Raw genomic sequence first — 7,688 nt, forward strand, 5'->3', positions numbered from 1 at the left:
TGAAAGGCACTGTTGTTTTTGCTGAGCTGTACGGCGCTTTAGAGAAAAGCGCCTGCTAAATGAACACGTGCAAATGTAAATGTGAACATAAATACAGCCACATGCTCTAAAATTTCTCAACTTGAAAATGTATCCCTTGGGACACAGGCATTTTAGCTTCTAATAAAAGCAATACAGTAATTGGTGGATGAGTCAAGCCAGGTTATCAGAAGTTAATAAGACCTCTTTTGTCTTTTAGCATTTTCAAACCTGCCACATGAAACCCATCTCATGTGGTAATGTACTGCGATGGTCCTACAGAATGATAATAAGCAGTAAAACTGTCCAAATGGAATTATACATGCTGGTTTCAGCTATGCTACATTGCCATCCCCCTTTGATTGTGATTTTTCTGAGATCCTTTCACAGCTCATTGGATTTCAATTAGCAGGCAATGGAGCCCATGTTGTCACTGATAACTAGTCACACTCCCGACATTTAACTGCCAGGTTGAGAAAGATCATTTTGATGTTTTTGGCCCTTGTAGAAAAGAAGGTGATGAATGAAGGGATGGAACTATGCAGGTATCAGGAAGTGAAAGATCCAGCAGCCCCAGGGATGAGGGTTCCATCACAGCCCGGTAGGAGGAACTGACAGGCCACTAGATCAAGATGGACATCTGAGTGTGTAAGCGTGTGTGTGTGTGTGTGTGTGTGTGTGGGGGGGGAAGTGTGTATATTTCTGTGCTCGATGGACAGAGAGGTACATGCCTAGTGTGAACTATACACTGAGAGATTGTTTCCCCGAACAGGGAAGTTGAAAAACTCTTACAGAAAATTTTGTCTTTTTTGTTTGGCGGATTTCTAATTCGAGGAGACAAGTCAGAGCTCCAGTATTGCTGCTAGAACTCAGAATGCCAAGTCCAAATTTAAGCAGAGCAACTGCCACAACAGGTTTACTATGCTGTTCTAACATGTAGCACTAAGAATGTGTCAGTGGAGAAAACACTGAAGTGTGATACCAGCGCACAGGTATAAGGCAGCTAAGTGTGTGTGTGCGTGCGTGCGTGCGCGTGCTCGCTGATGACATGTCCTCTCCTGAACCCCAAAGGTTTCGGAGACATCAAGGAGCGGTAAAAATCACAGTGACTGTGGCGACAGGCGGGCTCCGGTCGCGGCGAGCTCCACTCCCCTCCCCCAGGGACCCGGCGTGGGATTCGGACCCGAGGACCCCATTCCTGGGAGCAGCTGTTGTTCCGTATCCTTGCTCGAGCTGGTCTAAGAAAGGTCAGCATCACCTGGATGGGCGTCCACGCATGGCTTGCGCTCCTCCACCTGGGTGCGTCTGCATCGGTGTGCCGGCGTTTCGGGGCTGATGCGGCCGAAGAGGGAGCCGGGAGCTCCAAGTAGGCGAGATGCCCTGGTGTATCATCCCTCTGCACGCACTTGACCTCGCAGAGTCTAAGCAGAACTGTCAGCACGTGTAAGGGTCAGGGAGCCCCGCAGGCCCCCACTCTACACAGGTCACACCAGCAGAACAAAGCAACGTGCAATTATGAAAATTCTCACTCGCGTGCACCGTGGAGCAGCTCTTTGATGTTTGGAAACCAAAACTGACATCTTGATGCGCATAAAATCCCCAATGCATTTAAACAGCCCCTGAAAAAAGTGCCTTCTGTGTTTGATTTTCCTATTTATAACAGTCTTCAGACTTCAGACAGAAGGCGCACCCCTCCCTGAATCCTATTAAATTCCAGAAATATGACAATAAACTACCAACCAGATGGAACAGGTGGTCCATTACAAGACATTTTACCGAAGGCTTTTGACAGCTTCGAATAACTGTTGAAAAGGCTGGAGAGCAACAGCAGCAACCCCGCTGAATTGTGAGCGAAAGAAATGGACAGCGAATCATTTTTTTCAACAAAACGGCGCGCGTGTTATAGCACCTGTGCGTACGTATTTTGTGCGGGTAGGTACGTGCGAACGCGCAAACGCGCGCACGCACACACACACTCTCGCTCGTCCTCGCCACACCTCCATCAGCTCCCTTTTATCTCAACACCGGTACCTCTTGGACACGGTCATGCACATCAGCAAATGAGCTGGGGGAGTTTGGGGTTTGAGGAGGAGAGGTGTGTGTGAGAGAGAGAGAGAGAGAGAGAGAGAGAGAGAGAGAGAGAGAGAGAGAGAGAGAGAGAGAGAGAGAGAGAGAGAGAGAGAGAGAGAGAGAGAGGAGTGGAGTGGAGTGGAGCTCCGAGCAGGAGCGAGAGGAGCAAAAGCAGGGTCACTCCAATTACAGAACATTCAGTCAGGCCTGCTCCCCCACTCCCCCAGTGGCCCCGCACCCCACGCCCCCGCTCCCCACTCCTCACTATCCCGCCGGTGGGCTTGCTAGCCTTTGCGCTGATCTACGAGCAGGAGAGTTTACCGCTGGAAACAGCCCATCCCTATTAGGGCACGCGAAGATGTGAAGGGCTTCAGCCGGAGCGCTCGTTGGCCCTTACGGTCCTGCCTGGTAATAGAGCGCATTGCGCTGCGCACTTTTCTTGTAAGTCACCAACATCGGCCAGTCTGCTCCGCCGCGCATCAGCCAAGAGATTATTTATTATTATCGGCCATTCGGGATCCGCTCGGGGTGGCGATGTCAAGCGGCGGGTCTGCCCAAACCGTTCATTAATAAAAGGGCTTTAGCGAAAATGAAATGCGGCAGGCGCGGGTCGGACTTTTTGCGGCGCTTACATTCACCAGACAAAGCCAGGTAGAGAAGGAGCAAGAAAGAAGGAGAAGGGAGAGAGGGAGGGAGGGAGGGGGAGGAGGGTGGGGGGCATGTCATTCAGGAGATTGAGAGGCCTGGGGAGTCACCGTGATGGTTTCGTTACTGCAGGTTTACAGTCTGCCTGTCGCACACTGTACTGTTCCTGAGGACCATAACTCGTAAAAATAAATAAATTTAAAAAAAAATAAAAAAAAACATTTTCGAGAAACAGGAAGGGCTTGACAGACAAAGTCCCTCCTGGCCCCAGCAGAAGAGCATAAATGTCTTCTGTTCTGCTTGACTTGCTTTATTCATCATAGCGTTTGAAGTGCAGTAAAGCTTTTATGAAGAAACCTATCGTATCTCCTTATATTGTCTAAGCAAGTTGTACCGTACGTATCAAAGTGCGATAAAGGCATGTGCGCGGAGCCGAGATGGAGGAGCACGTTTCAGATATTCTGACAGGAAATACGACACAAAGAAGAGCAAAGATACTGGCTGAAAGATGAATTGATAGAGGACGGTGTCTAACTGTCCCTACATCACAATTTTGTCATTGATCGGGATACAGTAAGTTTAATATATAGTGCTTGTGAAAAAACTCTTAAATGTAACAATTTCTGCAATCACTTATTGAAGTTGGGTTTAAATTAATGTCATCGTACAGTGAACCGACAGAAACATGTAACATGTCCAGATGACACTAAAATTCATTAGACAAGTAGACTAATTGACATGAACACGGTGGCACAGTGAGCGGTGCTGCTGTCTTACAGCGTCTGGGTGGTGCAGAGGACGTGGGTTCGATCACCGCTCAGTCCGTGTGGAGTTTGCGTGTTCTCCCAGTGTTTGGGTGGGTTTCCTCTGGGAGCTCTGGTTTCCTCCCGCAGTCCAACGACATGCTGTTCAGGTTCACCCACAGTGTGTGAGTGACAGAGAGTGTGTGTTCCACTGATGTATGAATGAGTGACCCAGTGTAAGTAGTGTATCTAGCAGTGTAAGTCTTTGGGTGCTCTGGTTTCCTCCCACACTCCAAAGACAAGCTGTTCAGGTTCCCCCATAGTGTGTGAGTGACAGAGAGAGTGTGTTGCACTGATGTATGAATGAGTGACCCAGTGTAAGTAGTGTATCTAGCAGTGTAAGTCTTTGGGTGCTCTGGTTTCCTCCCACACTCCAAAGACAAGCTGTTCAGGTTCCCCCATAGTGTGTGAGTGACAGAGAGAGTGTGTTGCACTGATGTATGAATGAGTGACCCAGCGTAAGTAGTGCATCTAGCAGTGTAAGTCATCACAGTGAATAAGGTGTGTGGGCTCATAACACTACATAGTATCCATTGGAAGTTGCTTTGGAGAAAAGTGTCTGCGAAATAAATGTAAATGAACAAGATGGTCTCTCAATTCCAAATCCTCCTAGCACACAGATAAACTTTCCTTGTGTCTGGGCCCATACGGCTACCTTGGGAGCAGTGATACGTACCCCATGCCTCAAACCCGCCTCAACCTCATCCATTCTCTGTCCCCTTGCTTCCGTCAAGCTCCGTCCTAAACCGAATGCAATATCGAGAGGGAACAGCCGCAAATTGATTTCCCCGCTACTTGGGCAGCGCACACACCTTTAATAAATGTGTCATTTACCTCTCTGGGGTTTGCAGCGGTAGCAAAGCAACCGCGCAAGACCGCGTCTTTTGCCGCGCGCGGGAGCGCGCGTGCGGGAGCGCGGCCGTGATCGGGTGCGGACGGCTGTTCTTCCCCCGTGCTTTTAATGCTCACGCAAGTGTGCGGATTAATAAAAGAAACGCGAGGGGCAGGCAGGCAGGAGGACCGCAGTGTTCCCAGAGAGGCGTCCTGAATCTTAATGCTGCATTATATGCCTTGTGCCCCCCACCCCCACACACACACCTAATCTTTGCACCTGGTGTGTATGCGCTGAACCCACAAACTGTTTGCAGCAGCCACTTCCTTGATCAAAGTGACAGTCACTCGGCGGAGCACAGGACACACACACAGGCATATGAATGATTGCGCGCGCGCGCACGCGCGCACACACACACACACACACACACACACACACACACACATACAGGGCCTGCTGGGAGAATTAATGATGCCTTCCAGAGGCGCCTCCTGCTCTCCTCAGGCATCCTCACCTGAGAGTGTTTAGGCCGCAGCGTTGAGGAGCACAGTTTTAATTTAAGCAAAGAGCCCCCTCAGCACATTCCACCGCATTCCCTCCCCCTCCCTTGGAAAGGAACGCAAAACAAATATAATTATGAAATTATAATTACCACCCTCTCCCAGGTCTATTTAAAACATTGATAATGTGGCGATTCATTAATCTTACCTGGTCTCGGAATCCATGTTTCTTTCTTTCTTTCTTTCTTTTTTTTTTTTTTTTTTTTTTGACTTACACCACATTAACACTTTTTTTAACACCTTCGTAAGCTGTGGCTTCCTAAGCCGACATGTCTGCTTGCTATGTCACAATAAGGAGCAACAGTCTCGTATTCGTTGTTAATACTGTGCCTCGCCGTTATGCCAAGTCACGCATGAAGCCTTTTATGTCTCCGGTTAATCTGGAGAAATACATATAGCTACACCGCCTACCTAAATATGTAAATGGTGCTTATGTAGCAGCTGCTTTTTCGCGGCACCGACAACGGATACGCTCCCCGCCGCCGCCGCCGCCGTGCGCCTCCTCTGGAGCGTCGAGGGGCTATAATAGCTGCCCTCCGCTTCACCCCTGACCTGTGCCCAAAACACAGTCGCTTCCCTTCCTCAATTCGCACGCGACGTCCTCGACGGAAGGCCTCGGCTGCGAGCGCGCGGCCCCCGAATTGAGAGTGACGCGAAAGTCCGGCTTCGCGCCCACGGACCTTTCCCTCCGCGTCTCGCGTACAAAACACTTGGTGCTCGGAGGAAGAGGTTCCGGCGAGGGGGGAAAAAAAAATGGTAAATACGTGGCATCAAATATTTAGAGTGCCATTTTGGGTTTGAGATTTCGGTCCCGATACTGCCGGTGATACGAGCCGAGTGCTCTTCAAGAGCATCAGCCCCTCTTTGCAACGGGCCCGCCACGGCAAGCGTGAAATCAAGAGGCGCTTGAAAGGGATCCGCCTGAACGTGTTTTTATATCTACAAAGTAACACACACTCGGCTGCTCTCGTCTGTCATTTTTGCATTTTGAATCGCTGCCTTTTTTATTCGAGACGAGCCTGTTCTGCTGTTATTCTCTGCAGGTTTCTATTGTGGAAAAACTGTTTTTAAAGTGACAGTGTATTTTGGAGGGCGTGCGGTGCCATGCACCCGTGGCCAGCAGACTGACAGCCTCCCCTCATCGCCCTCCCAAAACTAGACCCTTTGGACCTTGAGTTTGAGTTGGGTGGCAGCAGCGGAAAGGTGTTTTTTTTGGTCCTCCTTTTTGCTTCATAGCTTAAGGTGCTCCTTCATGTCTTCGGCACTGGGTCTCTGTTTTGGCCGCACCGACCAAGCCTCTGTAGCATCTACAACCTTTTGTTTTTGTCTTTCTGTGCTTCCCCACACCTGCTTCTCACAAGTGATCTCTTTACAATGAGTCAGCTGTCATGAGATTTGTTGGGCTTTGCATCATTAAATAATGAGCAACTCGCAGACACACGCTGTCAGTAACACTTGTACGAGGGAGGGCCGCGGTGGTCTGAAGCCTATCCCGGAAGCACGGGGTGTACGTGTGTAGTAAGAGTATGTGCTGAATGGGACACCAGTCCATCGCAGGGTAGCCAGACACACAGTGATTGAGTCACACACACAAACTCTCAGGGCAATTTAGAGTCACCTCTTCACCTAAAAAAGCATGCATTTGGACTGTGGAAGGAAACCAGAGCGCCCGGAGAAAACACATGCAAACGGGGGAGAACATGCACGCTCCACACAGATTGAACCGGATTCGAGCCCACACCTGGGCAGCCCGGACGGCATCGCTGCTAGGTGTAACAGCACGCCGCTCACGACAAGTAACTATGATGCATATGTTCATGAGTATACATAAATATAATAGTGACTTGTAGGCTTGCTGCCCTTGTTTGAAAACAACACTTAAATAAAAGCAGAAAAAAAAGGCTATTTCTTGACAGGAGTCCAACAGATGCCCTAAAACCATAATTTTATGATTAGCTTCAAAAGGCAAATCTGTTGATGCCTATAATATGATAAGGTCATGTTTCAAGGCCATGAGAAAAAAAAGAAGAAAACAGAGTTTTGTTCTGGCTTGGAATGCAGGGAACATGCCCTGAGGAGGGGGTTACGGCACGTTCGAGGCCCGGGTGGGTGGCGCGGACCATAATCCACTAGGGCAGGCCCAAGAGATTGCTTGCAAATTGAAGTCTCTCCATGCGGAGCTCCTCTCGTCTTCAAGTCATTTTCCCACCGCCGGAGTTACAGGTGAACCCTCTTATCGAGGCAGAAGTTTTAAGCAGGGCCGAGGCCTGGCGTTTAGCATCTCGGGGAAATCGATACTCTAATATCTCACAGGGGTCCACGGGGTTTCTGACAAGAGGTTCTGTCAGGGAAATAATCCGTCATGGGCAGGAATAGAATCGCAGAGGTGTTTTTTTCCCCTCCCCCTCCCCCCGACTTGGTGTTACAGTCAGGGGGGAGATCAGCAGATCAAAGTTAATAGCTCTGTCAAGATGTGGTAGCCCAGTCTGACACGGGGTACCAGGAACTCGCACTGCTGGATCGCTGCTGCAATACCACACTGGTGCTATTGCTTCTTAATGCTTGTTGCACCGTGGGGAGACGGAGGTCTTTCGTGCCCGGTTCCTCTCTTTATTCTCACGATTGACAATTAGCAGCTGGCAAAGGTGTCACAAGGTTCGTTTGGGGGTGTCTGTCTATCCATCCATCCTGGTGGACGCGAAAAGCTCGTTCCCCGATCCCGTGCATCAAAAATACGGTAGAGTATAGTTTTTGATTCCA

Source organism: Scleropages formosus, chromosome 23, assembly GCF_900964775.1.
Source record: "Scleropages formosus chromosome 23, fSclFor1.1, whole genome shotgun sequence".
Classification (NCBI taxonomy): Eukaryota; Metazoa; Chordata; class Actinopteri; order Osteoglossiformes; family Osteoglossidae; genus Scleropages; species Scleropages formosus.